The following is a 22,286-nucleotide window of genomic DNA, read 5'->3' on the forward strand; positions in this document are numbered from 1 at the left end:
GCAGCTCATACGACTCAATAAGAAAAAAAATAAACAACCCAATCCAAAAATGGGCAGAAGACCTAACAAGAAATCCTCCAAAGAAGACATACAAATGATCAATAGGCACATGAAAAAATGCTCAATATCACTAATGATCAGAGAAATGCAAATCAAAACTACAATGAGGTATCACCTCACACCAGTCAGAATGGCTATCATTCAAAAGTCCACAAATGACAAATGCTGGAGAGGCTGTGCAGAAAAGCGAACCCTCCTTCACTGCTGGTGGGAATGCAGTTTGGTGCAGCCACTGTGGAAAACAGTATGGAGATTCCTCAGAAGACTAGGAATAGACTTACCATATGACCCAGGAATCCTGCTCTTGGGCATATATCCAGAATGAACCCTACATCAAAATGACATCTGCACCCCAATGTTCATAGCAGCACTATTTACAATAGGCAAGACATGGAAACAGCCTAAATGTCCACCAACAGATGACTGGATAAAGAAAATGTGGTTATTTATACAATGGAATAGTACTCAGCCATAAAAACCGACAACATAATGCCCTTTGCAGCAACATGGATGCTCCTAGAGAATGTCATTCTAAGTGAAGTAAGCCAGAAAGAGAAAGAAAAATACCACATGAGATCGCTCATATGTGGAATCTAAAAAAAAAAACAAAAAACAAAGCATAAATACAAAACAGAAATAGACTCACAGACATAGAATACAAACTTGTGGTTGCCAAGGGGGCAGGGGGTGGGAAGAGAGAGACTGGGATTTCAAAATTGCAGAATAGATAAACAAGATTACACTGTATAGCACAGGGAAATATATACAAGATCTTATGGTAGTTCACAGAGAAAAAAATGTGACAATGAATATATATATGTTCATGTATAACTGAAAAATTGTGCTCTACAATGGAATTTGACACAACATAGTAAAATGATTATAAATCAATAAAAATGTTTTAAAAAAAAGCATTAAAAAAATGCTTAAAGGTAGGAAGATGTTGAATAGTACTCGAAACACTGACAGAATGTTTTCTACCAAGTTGGTGCTCAAAAGCTAATGAAGTGGAATCATGCAACCTTTAACTTAAACAAAATCACTTACCTCTACTTTGCTAAGAAAGAGAAGGTTTATGCTGTTCTTCTTTGTAACAAGGATCTTCCTCCCCTTACCTTTACTTCCTCCCTCCATATTCTTTAAACTAGACATTGGTTTATTACCCCCAAAGAAAAGAAAAATCACATCAGAAATACAAAGGAAAACAAAATAAGTTAATTATTGGCTTGGTAACATCAATAAATCAACCTTGTCAATGAGAATATTTTGGAGATAATTTCACTACACTGGATTTTCATTTACCGAAGTAGAGAACCCACAATTATCACTACTATACTCCTGCCCCTTCCCCACCCTTCCTCAAGTAAGGCATTTCCTCTGTATTGGCCTGGAATAGTCTCCACATTCCCATTCCAGCTCCCCATCTCTAGGTGGAAAAATTAGGCTACCTTTTAAATACTTATGAAGATTTCCCTTTGGCTTTAATTTGGTTTTCTTTCTTTCTTTCTTCCTTCCTTTCTTTCTTTCTTTCAAAAAAAAAAAAACAAAACAAAACAAAAAAAAAACCTGCTACATCTCTCTCATCCCCTTCTCCCCCGTGTAGGGTGCTGTACCATTTCCATAATCCTCCACCAGGAGTCCCTCACTTCACTAAGAGAAGAACAAGCAATCAAATGTGTAAGTCATATTCCTGACTTTCTCGTCTTAACACTTTCTTGCAGTAGTAATCCAGGACTAGGAGAGTCAAGCACCAAGCTAAACTGGCATGCTCAGTAAGCTCCATCATGAGTAAGTTTACACACTTTTCCTCGTCTCTCTTCCCGCATCGTGAACATTGGTCCCAAAAAGCACAAGTCAGAAAAACAGGCTACACATAAGCTGAGGAGCGGGAGAAGAAAGACCAGCATGAGCTGCAGGGCACAAGCTACCGGCCCCCCATCTACTCGTAAACCCTGACTTACTCCCCCAGGGGTTGCAGCATTCCTAGAGGTACTGCAACACCAGGTCGATGCGTGGAGTGGATGCAGGAAGCTCCTATTACAACTCCCTGCTCCAAAAACCCATTTAAGATATTGTCCTTGGTTAGAAGAGTTATCAAATACAAAATTAATAAGAATAGATAGTACACATCATCTTAGCCAAAAGGCTGAGAAGTGATTGATTCTCTTTTTCCTTTTCTTCTTCTTTTTTTTTTTTTCTTTTTGGTTGTGGTACAAGAAAAAATTTACCCTAAAAATGGCAACATTTTGCTTTTCCTAAATAGTCAGGAAAAAAGAAAAGAGAAAGCCTAAGTGATTTTTCATAGGTTCTAAAACCCTAACCAAATTCCTCAACAGGTTTTATTCTTTCTACACACTGTTCCAATTTCTCATCCTCTTCTTACTTCTCAACCCCTGCAATTCAGTGTCTATCTTCATCGCTTCATCAACAGAGAACTTGCTAAGGTCACTAATTCATTACATGTTACAAAATCTATGAACATGGTTCAGCCTTTATCTACTATCACGTGTTAATCAGTCCTTCTGAAGGAGTCCTTTACTCCTTTATCCCTGGTCACCCCTGTATTTCCTTTGCAGGCTAATCTTCATCCACTCAGCCATCAAATGTGGATTTCCAAAAGCATGGGTGGTAGACAGACAACCTTTCTCTCTCATCCTCTGTACTTTTTAAAGAAAAGCATTTCCACAGCTTTAATTGCCACATATACTATGATCACCTCCCCCATATTTATAGCTCTCATCCAGGACGATCCTCTGAGCCTTATATCTTTATTTCAACCTCCTATCCTACATTTCCATTTAGAGGTCTCAAACTCAGCATGTTCAAATTCAGCATATACAAAAAACAAGGTATTGATCGGTCCCCTAAAACATGACTCTACTTTGGTTTCCCCATCTTAGTGAAACTTGCAGAACTAAGAGTTCTACTTGAACCTTCCTCACCTCACCAGTCATATCCATTCTATCACAAAGTCCCATTAACTCTTCATCCTCTTGATTACTACTAGTCCACTCTAAGAATCATCATCTTTCATCTTAATTACTGCAGTAGTCTCCTAACTGATCTTCCTACATTCATCTGGCCTTTCTCTAATCGACTGCAGGCAGTGTGATATTTTAAAAATGCAAATGTAGTTATTTCCCACCCACCATTCCCAGCCACCCTCATTGCATCCGAGTCCAAGATTGCCAATAGACACAAACTGATCCAGGCAACTGTAACTGCATGTAAGTGTGGGTGGAAGTAAAAGAGAAGGAGCTACAGAAACAAGTCTGAGAATACGCCTGAATGTGTACGCCTAATTACATTTCAAAGCCTCCCGCAAAGTTTCTAGGCTTGTTCACCATTTGAAATCATCTATGCCTTTTCACAGGAAATGTCAAGTTTTCTCTATGGTAAAAATCTTCATCACTTTCCACTTTTATTTTTCTCTCTTCATGGCACAAAGAAGTCATATAACATGGTTGAATTTCAGGGGGCTTTGCCTTTTGAGAGGCAGCACAGTGGAGGAGTTAAAAACTTGGATTAGGAAGTCAAATAGATAAGAATTTAAATCATAGCTCTGCAACTTATTATTATTATTTGAGCTTATGTCTTTATTTTAAAATAGGAATCTCTCATAGGTATTTTTGCTTTTTTAAAGAATTTTATGAGCTCATCTATGCAAAGATTCTAACATATCATCTGATGTGCAGGAGATGGCCAGTGAATGTTGGTTCCTTCCTACCAGGATGGGTGGTGCCAAAATATTCTAGTCCAAAGAAAATCCCAAAATCATTTGCAAATTTCTTCATAGCCTAAGTTTGCTTCACAGATGCTTGGAAGTGAGTGTTGAGGTAAAGTTTTATTTCTGTTGATTCATTTTAGCTAACATATATTAAGCATTTCCTATGTGCTAGGCTTCATGCTATGCAATTTATATTCATTATTTAATCCCCACAAATTCCCTGTGATGTATCATACTATTCAATTTTATAGCTAAAAAGTGCCAGAGCTCAAATCTGAACTCAAGTCAACTGACTCCAGAGCTTGTGATTTTATCTATAGGATTCTGACATCTCTCACTGAGAGACCCAATCTGGAAAACTCAGAGAAGTAATGCCTTTGATTATCCAAGTTTCATCATGGACCTATGGAACACTTTATTTTGCTCAAATCCAGAGCCGGAAATTCAACCATATGAACTTCTTTTACATGAAGCAATTTCACTTCATTACATTACATGGCAATTCTAGGATTACAGACCTAAAATGTACTTTAGTTTTCCATGTTTGATATTACAGAAATAATCTTTCTGGAGTTATCACATTTAATAACTCTTTCTGGCAGTGTTAAATACTGATACCCTAAAGGATTATGCATACAGTGTTAAAGATAGGATCGGATCTGGCAAGAGAGAAAATTTTAATTGTGATCTTTATACAATCGAGAATAGTTTAGAAACTTGATTCTGACAGCCCTGTGTATGAAAGCATGTAAGCCTCTATCTTTGACAATACTGATAGGTTTTCAAACAAACTATCTCTGAAAGGAAAGTTTAAGCCCCAGAGAATATTCCAAATATACAGGGCTGTGCACCCGGAATAGTTATGCAACATGATATGAACTAAGTTCATATATAAGGAAACATTTATTTTCCCCCAAGGCTGACTAAGGGTTGAAATCTATCCCATAAGGGAATTCTATGGCAAAACCCAAAGAAAAACACATCTGTCTGACAGCCCACAAAGAAATCCATAGGAAAATATGAGATGTGTCAGGAACATTAGTTCACAAATCTGAGTACATTTCACAGTATTCGTGGAAATTTGGATTCAAGAACCAATGTGAAAACCACAGAGTACCTATAGCTAAATAGAGTCATTGCTTTGCTTTGTTGGCTCCTGCAGTTCTGAGAAATCTAATAAATATGATAGAACCCATTAATGTTTTGTTTAAGTATATCCTAAATAGAGTAACCTCAGGGCAAAGACCTTTGCTGGCTGACAAGTCTCAGCTTGCCTTTGGCCACATCATTTGATCATTTGAAATAGTGAAGATGTGTTAAAGTATACTTAATAATCTTGTACAATGCTGAGTATATGATAGGTACTCAATGGAATATTGATCAATTGAACAATTTCTCTTAGAGCACTAATGCTGTTTTTAAGAGGGCAATGTTTAGCTAATAAACTCCTGTTTCTTTTTTTTTTGTACTTTCAGATGATCGACTTTCATCTTCAGAAAAACTTGTAGCCCAAGTATCAACAAATCCCTTTTTAAAAGACAATTAAAAGCATGGAAAATGTTGAGTGGCATATTTAAAGAGCCATCATTTAAAAAATATATCAATCATACAAACTTTTTAATTACATCTCTATGCAGGTAATTTTAAAATAATTGGAAACAGTAAAGAGAGTTAGGTAGGACTGCTTAATTCAATTTCTACATAATAGAAAGGCTGACTTTCACAAAATAAAATAATATAACCTTGCATTGATCACATGAATCACTGGGACTAACCCATAAAACATGAGTGTACTTAGAGTTTTAGTACTCAGAAAAACCTCAGAGATCATACATTTCATTCCTCTCATTATACAAATGAAGAAGCAGAGCCAGCACATAGAAATTGACTCTTTCACCAAAGTACCAAGTAGAAAAAACAAACATGGATCCACATGGGATCAAGTCCAACACTTTTTCAATATTGCAGATGATCAACAACTCACTGGGATCCTTTGAGATCCCTAATGTCAAACAGAAGAGCAAAAAATAAATCACAGATTTTTAGAAAATGCATATAAGCTATATAGCTTAATGAAGGTCAATATTCACAATAGCACAATTAGCTCCTAGAAAAGTGACTCACACTGTAGCACTCAATGAATATTTGATAAATTAAAAAAATCATATTTTCATATGCAATCACCACTGAAACATAAAAGACACAAGCCCATCCCCATATACCTTGATCTGAAGGCAGCACACTTCTGTGGGCAAAAGCCACAGCTACAACGTTGATGTCAGACTCACCTGAGTTTGAATGTAAACTCTAAGAATTATTCCTTTGTAAACTTGAGAGATTTCTTCTAACTCTCAGCTGTGAGCTTCCTCATCTGCAAAATGAAGGTAATAACAATGACCTGCCATTGTTGTGTTCAGGTTCTAACAAAATAGTAAATGAGAATGCCTAGCATTTACAGAGTGCTCTATAAACATCACTCTATTTCCACTCATTGATGAATTTGGTTTTAAATGAGGAACAGTTTTTCCACTTAATTCAGATAATTCTCTGTGTCAGAGGCACTTAATACAAATGTACCTTCAATTCTACATTAAGAAACATTTTCTTTGAAAATAATTTTCTGTTTATGAGGATTTACTCTTCTTTGGTTCTAACCACCTATCTTTTGTCCCCTCAACAAACTCAGTAGAAAATAAAGGTCTAAAAAGTCTAGGAAATAAAAAAGTTTCATTTGAGTAAGCCTGAATTTAGTGATACTTAGGAACCACATTAAAAAAGAAAAAAGAAAAAGGCAGCAGCCTGAAGATTCTTAAATTAATCATTGATTAGGAGTTTACATAATTTAGAAGTAGTAATCCAAAACCTGTTTCAAATTAGACGAGAGAAGAAAAGTGATGTGGAATTAGTTACTGTTAAACTGGAATTCTTCTGATTGTGCTATTTATCAGGTAGTATTTCAGATAATTAAATAGAACTATGAGTAACATGAAAGATTATAGTTATGGTTCATTTTTGCACAGGTCTGTTGAGACTTAGAAATTATGTGCAGGCAGAGTTGGAAAAATTCCAACACAGACCATACTGAATTAGGCAACAGCTGGTGAAGAAGGTTTAGTTTAGGGACTGTTCTGACAGCTGGAGAAAAAGTGATATGTGGTCGATACTAAATGTCACATTAAAAATTAGCAGTAAATAATTACAAGTTAATTAGAAATGTACTGTCTTGATTTAAAAGCTTAAACAAGCTTCCTTGGGCCATTTTAAGACCATTTTAAAGCTCTTTAATCTCTGCTCAAGAGAATTTATTTTCTAGCAGGTGTGCCTTAAAGCTAAAAATGTAGACATGACTTGAAATCATTTCCATGAGCTTCAAGCACTTCCACATGTTTTAAAAAAATAGTAATTTCAATGTTGCTTGAAACCCAGGAAAGGTCATGGGGAGAGGAAGCTGTGAATACCTTAATCCTGCAAAATCTCATGACACATGGCATGATGCAATGGGGTTTGGAGCCAGAAGGCTTGGGTTCAAGCCTCTGCTCTGCTAATTACTAAGTAGGAGGTTTGGGGTAAATTCATGCCCTTTTCAGACCTTAGTTGTCTCATCCAACTTGGGAATAATAACATCTACCTTCCAAGCTATTGTGAGAAGTAAGTGATCTATATATATATAGAACCTAGAATATGGTTCTCAAATTGTGCACTGAGGCACCCCAGGGAACTGCAGGACATTTATAGGGGAAGCACGGGATATTTTAAATTTCAAGGGAAATACAGCAATATTTGAAATCTGTCAGCCACTGTGTGAACTACTAGTTCCAGGCAGTTCACAGCTTCAACATCAGATCATACTACATTCCTTTCAGTGACATCATATCTCTGTGAAGCTGAGTTTTGGTGATTGTTGGACAAAAAGCAAATTAGCATGAAAATCAGTGTACAACAGGAAATGAAGATGGTGGTGTTGAATCTGATTCTGATGTCTGAGAAGTGTGCAATGCCCAAGAGGCCCATACATCTTGTTAGTAAGTTAACTGTGGTTAAGACTAAAACAATTTTTTTCTTTCAACTATGTGTATTATTTTTCTCAAAAAGCTACTAAGTTGTTAATATATACATTTGAAGTGGACTTAGCCACTCAATCAACAGTATAGTTGTTATTTATTTTGGTCTAGGAATCCTGAGGATGTCGTAAATAGAAAATAATTGGAGAACTTCTGCAGTAGGTACCTAATTAATATTCGCTTCCTCTCAGGCTTGATGTACTTTCACATGATTGAACCCTTTCTCTCAAAATCTAGACAAATTTATTTCTGTTCTCGTCAATAATGGTTACCACTGTTTTCAGCCTTTGCAGTTTGATGGGGCCATGTGATTACCTTTGGCCAGTGGGATTTAAAGAAGTTATGAATTCTCCATTAACTCTTCCCCTGCTAAGCCATTTCTACTGAGATGAGGAGAAAAGAATTCCTCACTATCTAACTAGGTTCAATTGTCAGGTTACTGTATGAAAAACAAGTTTTCCGGGAAAGTCACCTGGACCCACTGTCAAGCCGATGAGAGTTGCTGGTTTGTGTGCTATGAAGTATAGGCTTGTACTATATGACTAATACTCAAACTTCTTTCTTTCTATTGCCTTCTTCACCATTCTCTTAAATATGGCTTTCTTACTCTTTTTATGGCCAATTCTAAAAGATAATTGGGTTAATAACCAATACTGTAGAAAATGTGGCCTGAAAAATAGAAGACTGGATGGTGGAAAACTCAAAGAATAGTTATTAACAGTATCAATAAACACCCTGATCATAATGTTATGCCCTAGATAACAAATAAGGGTCAAAAATACATTCAGTTAACATCAAATTATGGTTTATCACATTTGAAGGGTTAAAAAAATGTGAACATTTTAACAGGACAATTTTATTTATGTACAAAGACATATACAGCATGTTAAACCATTTTTATATAAAATATTGGAACCAAGGATGTTCAATAACAAGGTATTTTCTATATTCTTAGAAATTTGGCCTTATATCACAAATGGGGAAGCGATTCAAACATGCACACATTACTATGCTGGGGAAATTTCTAATTGGGCTATAAAAGTAGTCATTTTTTCCAGTGGTTATAGAATGACAGTAGGAGGATATTGCTTTACGAGGAAAATTTAAATAAGTTCCTCAATACTTCAGGTATTAGAAAGAAGATGAGATTGTCTAGGATGAAGTCAGGAAGAGAATGAAAATTATATTCATTGAGCCATCAGTATTTATTGAATAGCTTATGCTTAACATGCATTCCATTGTGCATTTCATAAACGCTACCAGGTAACTGGGACTCAGTATCTGATTCTAAAGGGTTATTAGTTTAGCAAGGAGACAGACCTGGAAAGTATAATCAAAACAAAATATGTCAATTACTAAAGAGCGACATATTGAAAAATCACAAATCTACAAAATTAACTTTTCTTGGAAGAATCTGTGAAATTTTCATCAAAGAGGAAATATTTAAGCTGAATCTTGAAAGATGAATAGTGTCAAGAATTGTGAAGTTTTGAGATTTTACACCATTAGAAAACTAACGAATTATCTTGCAACAGTTTCATAGATGCTAGCAGAAAACATAAAATTCCTGAATTTAACAGAAAGATCTTAATTACTCAGAGCCATAGTCATAGCCAGACTATTAGCAGTTTCTTATACCCATTCCCTGAGTCCCAGTTTCCACGGGTAACCCAACAAAGGCCAGGTAACACTTGCACATACAATAGGTTGCATTACAGGGGAGAAACCCTGAGCTAAGGGAGCCCAGTGTCTTTTATAACAGGCAATAATAGGCCAGCTCTTTGCTCAAGAGGAAGACACTATCACAGTCTTCCAAGGCTGCTTGTCATACAAATATGCCAGAAAAAAATCATCTGCAACAAATGCATTGAATGCCTCTGCTCTTAAGAAATGCAGAAATATAAGAGATCCATGGAGAATTGTCTCCCAACAAACAGGAGTCAACAGGATGGTAGCAGATGATATCTGAACAGGATGTATAATAAATTTGAATTGCTGGAGTACAGAAAACCTTTCAAAGAATGAACCAGTGGGAGGTGTAGGCATAGGGGCAATGTGTGTTGAAAAGAAAAAATAAATCCATAGAATTATATTGGAATTAGATTATTGAGTAGAAGAAAAATATATACAGTATTAGTCTTTGTTCATCAATATTTATTCAGTGTCAGCCTCATGGTAGGAATTCATTATATTAATTGAATAAACGGATGAATGGAAAACCTGCTTTGTCTTATAAGCATAGGAAGTCATGATAATTTTAAATGAAGAAGCAAATGATCATATCTGGCAGGAGTGTGACTAAAGCATTACTGTTGAAAGAACAATTTAGGCACTTTGCTTGTATTTAGTAGGTTTTTGTGATGGATAGGTTAGGGGAGGTGAAGGTTTAAACTGAAAGAAGAATTGAGGATTGAGAGTTGTTGAATTAATTTAGAAGAACCAACAAAAGAATCTGGTAGTCAACTGGATGTAGAAGGAAGAGTTTGAGGATAAATGTGAGTTATCTAGCAGGTTTAGGAGTGTAGGGTTGTTGAATAAATGGTGATGTCACTAACTGAGATAGAAAATGTAAGAGAAGATTCAAGTAGGAGATAATTAGCTTGATGTTGAGCTTGTTTCATTTACAACTTAAGACAATCCAAGTGCAATGTCCAGAAGGATTTCTGAAGCTCCAGAGAGAGAACGAACTGGCAGGGAGCAGTAGGCATTGAGATAAAATGCTAAAGACAAAAGAGTGAAGGAAATAATCCAAGGAGAAACTCTATGACTAACAGAAAAAAGGCTTGCTTATCTATGAGATGTACCAACATTACTGTGTGGGAAGGAGAAAAGGCTGGTTAAAATGGAAAAATAAATATCGGGAGAAGTAGAAAGGGAACCAAGAGAATGATATGCTAAAACCAAAGAAAGACAATTTCAAAAGGGAAAGTCATTAGCGAGGAGGTGTCAAATAGGATGGGTGCTAAAAAGTACTCACTGGATTCAGGTTTTTGGATCATCGCATATTTCAAGAAAATAGTAGGGGCAAAAGGCAGATTATAGAAGGAAGTCTTAATTCAGAGAGGGGAGAGATAGAGTCAATCAAGTTGGCATCAGCTTATTTGGTGTGTTAAGAAGCGAAAAGAAAGTACTTTTCCAAAAATACACCTTAAAAAGAACTTTCCAAATGGCACCCATAGATCATCACCTAAAATTCCCTCCATTATACGTCACTACTTTGAGTCATAAAGGTTTTTTCTTTTTCAAAGATTCCCCCTAATAAAATGTAATTACTCCTGAAAATAGTCATGCCTTAAACTCTTTCTCCGAAGCGTTGGCTGACAAGAATTTAACAGAGAAAATGTTCTTGGCTAATGAGACACCAGAGTGATCTTAGTATTCTAGAAGCAGAATAACAGAGGAAAGGGCCTATTAAGAGGGGACCTGTGAGGTCCCAAAGAAACATGGCTCCTATTTAATTAAAATTTCCCAAGTTTTTCCCAATTCCAAAACTTTAACACTAGTGTCTGGAACAAAAGAAGTAACTGGTACATTAATTATTTTACAGGGTACTTTACACCACAAGGAAGAATCACAACTAAGAAATTTGGGGAGAGGAGCACACACAGTGTGGAGCTCTTGCATACAACTCACATGCAGCTCCCTGAGTATCAGTTATACTGCAAAAGGAACCTGAATTGTGACCACATACAATTTAACAATATGCTGCAAAATTTAAAGGTTTTGAATACTCTCTTTACCAGAAATTCTACTTCTAGGAAGCTATCCTAATTAAATAGTCACGGACATGAAAAAAGATTTATTTACATAGATAGTCATAATAGCCATGTCTACTGAAAAGTTGAAAACTCAAATATCCATCAATAGAGGATGATTCAATAAACTACTATAATATTCTCTGATGAGAGAATATTATGTGGATATTAAAATTTAAGTAAATGGTAAAAAAAATATTCACAGTAAATTGTGAAGTTAAAAAATCAAGAATTTAAATAGTATACATATAGTATAATCAATTATATATATAATTATATATACATAGCTCTAGTTACAGGTAGATTTAGACATGACTAGAATAAAGACTTGAAGAACCATGCTAGTCAAAGTTATCATTCACTTGGCCTACTACAATAATCTCCTAAATGTTTTCATCTATTCTTGGCTTCTAATAATCCTACTTCTTCTAGACTGCAGCCATATAGTTTCAAAATGTAAATCCTATCATATAATTCCTAGTTAAAAATACTTAAAAGTGTCCCGTCCACTTTTAGGATAAAGACAATCTCCTTCTTGCAATTTGCAATGATTGTTCCCTATCTGGCTCACTCGCTTGCTCTCTCTCTCTCACCTCCTGCCCCTCTCCCCACTGCCCCAGGTCTCTCTTAACTCCACTGTCTGCATTCCTATCAACTGTACTTCAAAATTCAGTTCAAGCAGACACATGTGAGATATCCTTATCCTTCCTAGAACTAAGCATTGTTTTCATCCTCCCTAATTTGTACAGCATAAGAAGCTTCAAAAATCCATTCTTAAAGAGGAATTTATATTTCCTACTGTATTTAAAAACAAAACAAAACAAAACAAAAAAAAACAGGCAAAAAAGTTTTCAATCAGCCCTGAAGCATGGTCTGGGCTAGAAAACAAACAAAAATGCACAAAGGCAGTTGACCTCTCACTGAAGGGTTTCCCTGGCAAGCTGTCTTGCTTACCAGGAGAGCATAGGGCTGTTATCATTGGGGTATAGAAAGTGGAGGATCTACATTTTTGTCTTTGTCTCTGAACTATGGTCACAGAGGAATACTGAAACATTAGCAATAGTCACATCCTTCCTCATCACATGTATCACTCACACCAACTGTGTGTCTTTAGGAAAATCCTTTAACTTCTCTATACCTCAGTTTTCTACACCACAAAAATGGGAGCTAACTCGGTCCTATGTCTCTTTCTACATTTTGTCCTGATAGCTGTCACTCTAAGACTTGCTGGCCTTGGTGTTCACCTTAACTTGGTTTCACCTGTATACAAAATTGGACATGAAGGACATATACTGTTTTACCTTGGTCCTGTAAAGACCTGGGAATGGATTTGACCAATAGATGCCTCAAAGAAAAGATTGCTGGAGAAGTAGATATCACACGGTATTGGCAGACAAGTTAAAGCTTTTAGCCAAATACATTCAAATGCATAGGTCAAACCCCAGTAGCCCAAATGTTTCATGAATTTCAGTAGCTGGATAAACCTCTAAATTTGTATAGTGTGCGTGTGTGTGTGTGTGTGTGTGGCCTTCTTGCAAGGGAAATCCCCCAAAACTGCAAACAATCCTCCTTGTGTGCCTGAGGCCTAGATTGTTCAAGACTACATTGAGATAAATTCACAAACAGGTTGTGTAATGGGACACCTCAGGAGGCTGATAGGCTAACAGACCCTAATCTTAATTAGACCCTAATCCTCACAATACTCCACATTAAAATTCATTTGAAAAAGATACTAATAAAAGGGAAATAACATGTCCTGCCAGGAGAAACCAAGGTAGACAGTGAACTCTTTAACTCATAATTTTTCTTACTAGTCTTTTTGATTTTACAGCATGATATGTCCTGAAACTTTTAGTAAAATGGAGGTTTCTCATTTCAGCCTAACTGCTCTTAATTTGTTCCAAATGTAAAAGTTGCAAGTTAAGGTCTGGTAACCATCGCTGTATTGAGTTGATAATAGAAATAGAGCTGATCACCATCTGGTTTGGTTCAGAGTACAACTTGCTGCCTAATATTGCAGAATTTGAGTTGGAAGTCCCTTGTATTTCATGAATGCCACAAAAAAGAATTTAAACAAAAAGCACTCCCCAATAGTCATATGTCCTTATTTATTGCTCTATAGGTTTGCTAAATATGGAATATCACATTACTAATTTTGGCTAATTCCAGGGTACATAAACAGGCCAAAACCTCTTAACATAAATTATGCCAGAGCTGCCTAATGATAATTTGAAAACTTCATGGTGCTGGTTTTCCAGAGTTATGACAGAAAACCATTTCAGAAATAAGAAACAAAATTGGAAATTGGTTTCTTGTTGCATGCTTCCTTTACCAATGCTGCTGTTGCAGATCTACGAAAATATACTTGATTCTACCACATTATGAATAAATTGGAAAATCTGATTTATCAAGAACTACCAGTGATTTCTAAAATAGATTCTTGACTCAAAAGGAAGCATTTCACAAGTCCTTTCCAATTCTAAAATTCTCTGTTGCATTACAATAATTCTGGCAACAATCTAGCTTTATAAAAAGGAAATATTCTCCTAATTATATAAAATTATTACTAGGTATGATATTCTCTGAAGAGTTTGAGAGTCCAGACAATGAATATTTAATGACAAGGACCATGTTAATCTATTTCCATTGTATTCCCAATGTTTTGAATTAACCTTGGCACACAGGAGTCTACTTAATGAATGGAGCCCAAGAGACATATACGGGAAGGAACAAGTCTTTGAATAACAACTTCCTATTTGCTTGAAATTTCCAGCAATTTTTAATCAGGAGCATTTACAAAAGATAATCAGAAGGTAAAGTCTCCATAAATAACACAATAGCACACAATGCTCCTTTCAGGTATAATATCTATAGTGGCAGGAGACCCCAATTTCCTGAAGGCTCATTGCTCACTTATTTAGGGATTCATATCCAAAAATGCAAAAGCAAGGCAGAGACACAGTATGGGAATAGACCTCCTTGACAGAGTTTTTTCTTTATATGGTTATATAAGTACAGAATATCTCAAGGCACTTCCTCTACTGCAAGGAAACAAGATTTATTTAGACATAGCTTTCTCAATTAACAAAGGCATTAGGGAATTCTTTCTGAAACGTATGCCCAATTTTAAGCTATATTAATAATTGTATCATTTCATTTTACAAGCTAGACCTTCTAATACAACCCAGTTAAATAATTCTAAATATCTAATGGCCAGTTTCTTTGGTTAAATGACTTGAATGTAATCAACGATTTGCAAGGCTGTAGTAGAAGTCATCTAATCCTGCTCTCTGCATCCAGAGTCATATGAAAAAGCATCAAAGAAGGTACAAATGAATCGCTCCTATTTTTAAAGACCTTCCAAATAGATTTTAAGAACATCCATTCAATGACCTTCCAAAAATCCTTCTAGAATGAAGCAGTTCTTTAAACTTCATTTTCCTTCTACACCTTTTGGTCTACCTGTCTGCTAAAAGAATAGCTCTCATCTCCAAAACCTAATGTCCATGAACTATGGATTGTTTTGTTTGTTTCTTTCTTTTAAAAGTATAATTTCCATAATAAGAGCAAGGTTGAGGTAAAACAGCAAATTTATCTCCCTATTCCTTCTTTTCTTTTTGCTTTTCAATCTTCAAACTCCTTTCTTTTAAGGTTCTGCACATCATACCTCATAAGTATACTGTGTATTTGCTCTGTCACCCATCAGACATAACTCTGCAGAGAAAAAAAGTGTCTCTGTGGCACATTATAACTTGTGCCAATAAGTCCCCACAGTATCAAGAAAATTCCTTTGTACCGTGATGAAGGCATCTTCTAATAGCCAAGAAAGGAAATGCCAATCCACATGTGTATCTTAAAAGAAACTTCATGTACTTTGTTTTTTCTTTACAGCTGACAGCCCTGCAATCTGGGAAGCTAAGCAGAATTGGGTCTGTTTAGTACTTGGAAAGGAGACAGTTTGAGAATACCCAGTACTGTAGGCTTTCTCTCTCCCCGCCCTCATTACCCATACCCCACCTGCCCAGAACAGTGTGGTGGTGGAGGAAGCATACTGAACTCCAGATAAGCAATAGGGTGATTCAATACCTTTCTATGAATTACAATCCCTCACTGTGCTGAAATTCTCAGGACAGATTTTAAAATTTTCTTTCAGCTCTAAAAGTCTGAAATAGATTTTCATAATAAAACTGTCCATATGGTTAGGAATAGGGTATGTTGATGAATAACTGAATTTAAGGAAGTAGAATAAAGCTAAATGGATGCAAAATTGACAATACTCTGAGCTTATGTTCTCCTTTTCCTCTGCATTAGTTTGCTCTGACTTTTCCTCCATGTCTGAATCACATTTTTCCTCCACACTGTTATATGCAAGTTCTAGTTCATCCTCAAGACCTAGTTCAAGTCTAATATTCTGCCTGAAGCTTGTTATAATCCTCATTAAACTCTCTATCCTCTGAATATTATACCCACAGTCTCAACCATATGCTTCTGGGTTTAATTATTCTCTGTTTTTTTCTCATGTATTAGTCTTATCTGCCCATCCAGACTGTCAATTCCCTGAGGAAAGTTAAACTGCTGTGAGCTTTGGTACTACTCCTTCCAACAATTTCTAAGTATGACCTTGAGCAGGTTTTTGAAACTGTGCCTGAGTTTCCTCATCTCTAAAACAGAGCTAACAATAATAAGCATACTTGGTTGTTGGGACATAGCAGATAATCAATAAGTACCTGCTGATGGATTAATGTTTCTTTAATAATTTGGAAAGTGTTTTATAAGTACTTCAATATCATCATTATAAAAATCGGTTTCCATTGGACAGTATTTTAGACCTAAGGATAGGATAGTCAGGTGATTTAGTACTGACCTTGCTTCAGATCTTGATGTTCGAAAAAAAAAAAATCTCTCTTAGTAGTCATACTTGCTTTGTCTCTGCTTCTCTCAAAAAAAGACCAAACAGAAATCTGTTTGAGCTTTGGTGAATGTTTCTATTCAAAATAAAGTGGAATTTATTATATCCTTATTTTATGAATTGAATATGTCTGCTAAATATCCATAAGAAGGAAAGAAAGCATGCTGAGAGAATCTGTTATAGGCAATGGTTTAGACACCCCAAGCTTTTGATACATCATTCACAAGAGGGGTAAGCAGTAAGACTGTAAAATCACCAAATGAATATGATTAGGGCAGGCCAAAATATCACTCATCTTAGCTGTCCTTCCCCCTGGTGTAGTCCCTTGGGGATAATGGGCTTAGCTCACTAGAAAAATTTTTCCTATTTTCTCTTCTGAGAGTAAAACAAAAGCAAATGACAAAAAAGTTTAGTAAAAACCTGCTTACCTTTAATTGCTAACACTAAGCGGTAGAGAAAGGCTTATAACCGAGAAGAGTGTTTTCTATTTGTGTGTATGAATTATATGATTTTGTTGGCTACTGAAGGTTAAAACACTCAGTGTAGTTCCTGTACAAGACACTTCATTGTTACTATCCCGTATATAATATGCTGAAAGAACAACAGGTAACAAAACTAGGGACACTTAGGTTGGCTCTTCTTGCGGTACACATCATAAGATTCAAGACCCCAACTCATGGAACTAAGTTGCTGTGATTCAGCACGCACATGATGAAAAAGCTGCACAATATGAGGAAATGACCACAGAGGAAGGAAGATTTGTCAACATTACAAATGGAAAAGAAATTTTCTAAAAAGGCCTAGCCTGAATGTGAATTTAGCTTGGATGTGAAAGGAGAAATTGCCCAGCATTTTCCAAATGCTAGCATTGCTGGAAACATATATAGATCCATCAAGCAGGGTCAGCCTTCCTGCCCACTCATAATAGCTCAGTTTGAGGAGGATGATTACGGAAAAGCTGTTTCTGCTCCTTTGATTTCATACTGAATCCTGGAGTCTAGGATTATATGAGCTCAACTAAATTGAAGAGAAGCCCGGTTACTCTTGATTTTCCAACTTTAGAGAAGGGGATTAAAGACACAGACAGTCCACAACTGTGATAGGACAAAGGTCATTTATCCTATATACTATTGTCAATGTGATCTTTCTTTAAACCCTGCCCACCTGCCCAACAACTTTCAATGGCTCCCTATGGCTGATAGAATAAAATCTAAATTTGGTAGTATGATATACAAGGCTCTTCATGATTTATATAGTGCCTATTTTTCCAATGTTTCCACTGTCTTCCATATGAAAATACCTGTGCTTACTTGGATTCACTTATTCTTTTATGCTTTTACCCAGTTGCTTGGAATATCCTAGCCTTATACCACTACTCTTCCTGAATTAAGCAGGGAATAGGATAATATACTATGAAAAACTCCTCTCGATAAGTTATGTTATATTATATATACAAAATATATATAAAATGTCTGTCTCTTACATATAAAATTATATAAACTTATAATTCTCTCATATACAATCCAGAGGTAGGTTTGGCAGAGCAGCTCTGTCATTCGTAACACATAGCTCCCATAGCTCTGTGTTCAGGACAGCTGCTCTAATTCTGACCAAGTCGCAGCCAGTGGTAAAGGGGAAGAGGGTAGGTATGAAGGCCATCAGCTTCTTTCTTTAGGGAAATGGCCCAGAGTTGCATAAATTAGTTCTCATATACCAGTGGCCAAAATTTAGTCACATGGACTTACTTAGGTGTGAGGAAGGCTGGAAAATGTAGTATCTAGCTGAGCAGATTTGTGAAATATTTGGAAATCTGTTTTATGACTGAAACAGGATATCAGTGAAGTAAAACACTGAGCGAGCATTCATGAAGCAGACTCAGGAAGAGCAGCTGATGAGTAGTGCAGGGAATGAGCAAGAACAGGCGAAGGAACAAGCCATATCCACTTCTCTATATACAACATATACAAAAGGCTACTATCATGCAATTGTGCACTACAATATAATTTATTAAAGCAAGAAGGGAGATGAAGAGTAGGCAGAAATATACAATAAATAAATACTCACTTGGAGAATTAAGTAGTTTTTTAACGGTTATCATTGAAATATAATAGCATATTAAGTATCTAAAATATAATGCTCTAAAAAAACAAGCAGAACAAAAAACTGAATGCGCACTAGAATTACAACTATGCAAATATATGTTTGTGGGGAAACATTTAGAACTGAAAGCACCAAATGAGTAACAGAAATCACGTGACAACAAACACACTTATGGGTGGCTTTTAACTTTATCTTCCAAACTTTCTGTAGCACTGTTAAATTAGTAATAAATGTTTTCAATTTACTATTTTTAAAATTTACCTTTGGGAAAGATCTTCAGCTATCTAACTTTGAGGTAACTAGTTCAAGATGAATAGAGCTTAAAACCAGGACATAAATTGAAATGTTTGCATTTTCTTGCATTCAACACTGTGCTAGGTGCTGTAGATATAAAGATGAATTGAATATGATCTCTGCCTTTGAAGACTGTCAAATGTAAAGGGGAAAAGCCTTTTCAAAAATATAACTATGATAGTCACATGAATATGCAATGTGACTCTCAGAGGAGATAATTCAGTTCAGCCAAGGAAATCTTCACAGAAGAGTTGGCATTTAAATGGGGCTTTGAATAGTGATTGCTCATCTAAATTTTTTTTTAAATAATAAAATAAATAAATATAGCTTTGAAGAACAAGTAGGAGTTCATCTGACAGACAAGGGAAAACAAGCAGATAGATGGAATCTGAAAACTTACAGCATGGTAAGTAATAGGTATGGTGGCTGAAATGAAGGGAAATAAAAATGAAAATTAACATATTGAATGCTCACTACATACTGAGCACTGTAAATAAGTCATAGCTAATTTAATCCTCACAAAATTCTAGGAGTTTAAAACTACTATTGTTCTTATCTTATTGTTATCTTATCTTATTGTTCCATAATTTACTGTTATGGAAACTAGCCTTAATAAAATTAGGAAGCCTGTCTGAGCAAATCACACTGGAAGTGGTAAAGATGGAATCTGCATCCAGGTCTGTGTGACCTTAAAGCCCTAACTTTATTTACCAACAACTACAATACTGAGGCAAGAAAGTACCTTTATGGTCCTATCAAGATAGTTAGACTTGCTAATATTTTGTAATAACTATAAATGGAAAGTAACCTTTAAAATTGTATAAAAATATAAAAGAAACTTTAAAAAAGGAAAGTTAGGTTTAATTCCACAAAAAATGTAAAATAATAAAAATTCCTAAGGTACCTTGGGAGGCTAGAGAGATTGGAAGACCAGTAGGAGCACAATGAAATAGTCAACTAAATCTCTGAATCAAGGAAATGAAAAGTAAATGGAGAAGACTCAAGAGGCATTTCAGAAATTGAACCACAGAACTTAATGATCATGAAGAGGAAGGAGCTCAAAGTTTATACTTTAGCGACTAAAAGGTTAGTAAATAATTTAATCAAGAAAGTGAATAAGAAAAGTATAAAGAAAAGAAAAAAAATAATGAATATGACTGGGGCAACTTGAGTGTTAAGGTATCAGCAGTACATCTCAATGAGCACATTCAAAAGGTGGTTATAAGCACAGCCTACGGACAGAATTCTCTTCTAGAGTTTCTCCTGATGTTTTCACTCACCAGTTGAAATTCTGCATTTCAGCAGAATTCCTTTTTATCTTAATAGTTGGTAAAATTAATAGTTTAAAAATAAGTCTTTTGAAATAATGAAAATTCATTGTTGATACATTCTTAATTAATAAAACTAAAATATATTCCACATTTAAAGAAATCATTTCAAATTTTAAAATATAACCAATGTTTGATAATTTAAAAATAATCTCATATTTTCCCAGCCATATCTGCAGTTTAAACAACAACAAAAAATAGCTCAACTAGGAAAGAGAGAGATTTAGTTTGGCTCTATGTGCAATGGTCATTTTTTACTTGAGATTTCCAAAAGTCTAATGTAATAGAGACATCTTTAATTGGACAACTTCAAATGCCTTCTGTGCATGTCAGGGAAATGAAAATGCCAAATGATTCATCAGAAATCCAAATCTGTCAGGCACAATTAGGAGTAAGAACAGCCTCATTAGGAATTGTTGATTTGGGACCACTCTGCTATTGGAGATTTTCTGATTTTTCTTTGCTGACTGAAGGGTTCTTTTGTGTCAGCCCTCAGTCAACCTGCTTTAATAGATTATTTCCAAAGCCAACATAAAGTATAATTTCTTAAAAGACTTCTTGTAGAAAAATTTTAAAAAAAGAATGAAGAAATGAGTGGAAAATAGTACAATCAGCTATGGAGCATTTAAAAATCAAGTCTATATATACTCCCAGAAATTTTGCACACCAATGTGAGATTAAATTTCTTCCTTCAATTTCTTATTTTCCTGAAACTCAGACCAATGAATATAATAATATCATTTAAACATCTATAATTCATAGTGCTGAGTTAAACCATAATGCTGAATATTATTTAAAAATTCAAGAAAAAGTACAAAATATGTAAAGCAGTTAAGTCAGATGGCATTTAAAAAGCCTTCGAACTCATTGAAGAGATGAAAATAATAAATATAAAATAGTTAAATAAAGCCAAGTATGTAATAAATTATTAAGTTCTATAGTATATGCTTTGCTACACAGTATTATCAAAACTGAGAGAGGACTTAAGCTGTCCCTAAGGCAGAGTATTTAGAGAAGAGGAAAGGCATCCCAAACCCTTCAAACTGTAGGCCAAGGAAAACATTTAAGGGAATTCTCATGAAAGATTCTGAAACAGTGGAAACCTTTCTCCAACTCTTTCAATTGATGAGAAGTCCCTGGAAATCCCTAAGGAAATTTGTAAGGACCCAAGTGGTTGTAGCATTAGTAGTAGAAGTAATAGTAGTAATATAAAACCATGACTTTAAATCAGCGCCTACCACCCATTCAGTGTTTCGTATGTGCCAAGTACTGTTTATAATTATTATATGAGTAATCCTGACAACAGCCTTAGAAGTAGATATTCTTATTCCCATTTTGCAGATTAGGAAACTGAAGCTTCTCCAAATTGTGCAAAATCTGAAATGACTCACACACTTTAGCTCTTCTTAGAAGAAATAAACTGTAGAAATATATTTATGCAGCTCAGCTGGTAGCATTCCAGTTAATTCACTAATAAATACTAACTGATAACCAACCATATGAATGGTTATGCTAGGAATTTACAATTTAAGGAAGACTTCTTCAGGATGATGGAATTGATCATAAAACTGATTCTATCAAATGACTATAACTCAATAAAAAAATGCTTAAAAAAAACCTGGTTCTATCAGTAAATACATATGTAAATATCCAAACGTCACTCGTTCTGATGATTGCTATTTCACTAAGGGAACTAAATTCAGGCAAAAATCACATTGCTGATTCCTATCATTAAGGAAGGGTTAAAGATTAGAAGAGATAAACAGCTCAGAAGGAATTAAAATCAGAAAAAGGGAAAGCGAGGAGACACTTGCCACTAGAGGAAAAATAGAATGTGGTTATTCACATTACCAAAAGCAACAGTAATTCACCATGAGTGTGATAACAGACCTAGCAACATGGGTATGGACAAGCTTTATTTTTTGTGTAGATTAATGTTGGATGATCTTTCCAGCTACAGGGTATTATAGTGAAGAATTACTTCAAATATCACTAAATAAAGACACTGTATTCTGACAGAATCATTACCAAATTGAGAAAATCAATATCAAA

At 35.3% G+C, this 22,286-nt stretch overlaps 1 protein-coding gene and 1 non-coding gene across 2 annotated transcripts in view; both read right to left on the bottom strand.

The window, feature by feature from the left end:
* TRHR (thyrotropin releasing hormone receptor) overlaps positions 1 to 22,286 on the bottom strand; it is a 478,797-nt gene that overhangs the window by 444,459 nt on the left and 12,052 nt on the right. Inside the window, exon 2 of the mRNA XM_032467898.1 lies at positions 6,076 to 6,158. The gene's annotated coding sequence lies outside the window, so the exon portion shown is untranslated. The remainder of the gene's footprint in view (positions 1 to 6,075; positions 6,159 to 22,286) is intronic.
* On the bottom strand, positions 2,028 to 2,218 carry LOC116659915. Its single transcript, XR_004315289.1, has one exon. It is a non-coding gene; the product is annotated as a U2 spliceosomal RNA (small nuclear RNA).

This window comes from Camelus ferus, chromosome 25, assembly GCF_009834535.1.
Source record: "Camelus ferus isolate YT-003-E chromosome 25, BCGSAC_Cfer_1.0, whole genome shotgun sequence".
Lineage (NCBI taxonomy): Eukaryota > Metazoa > Chordata > Mammalia > Artiodactyla > Camelidae > Camelus > Camelus ferus.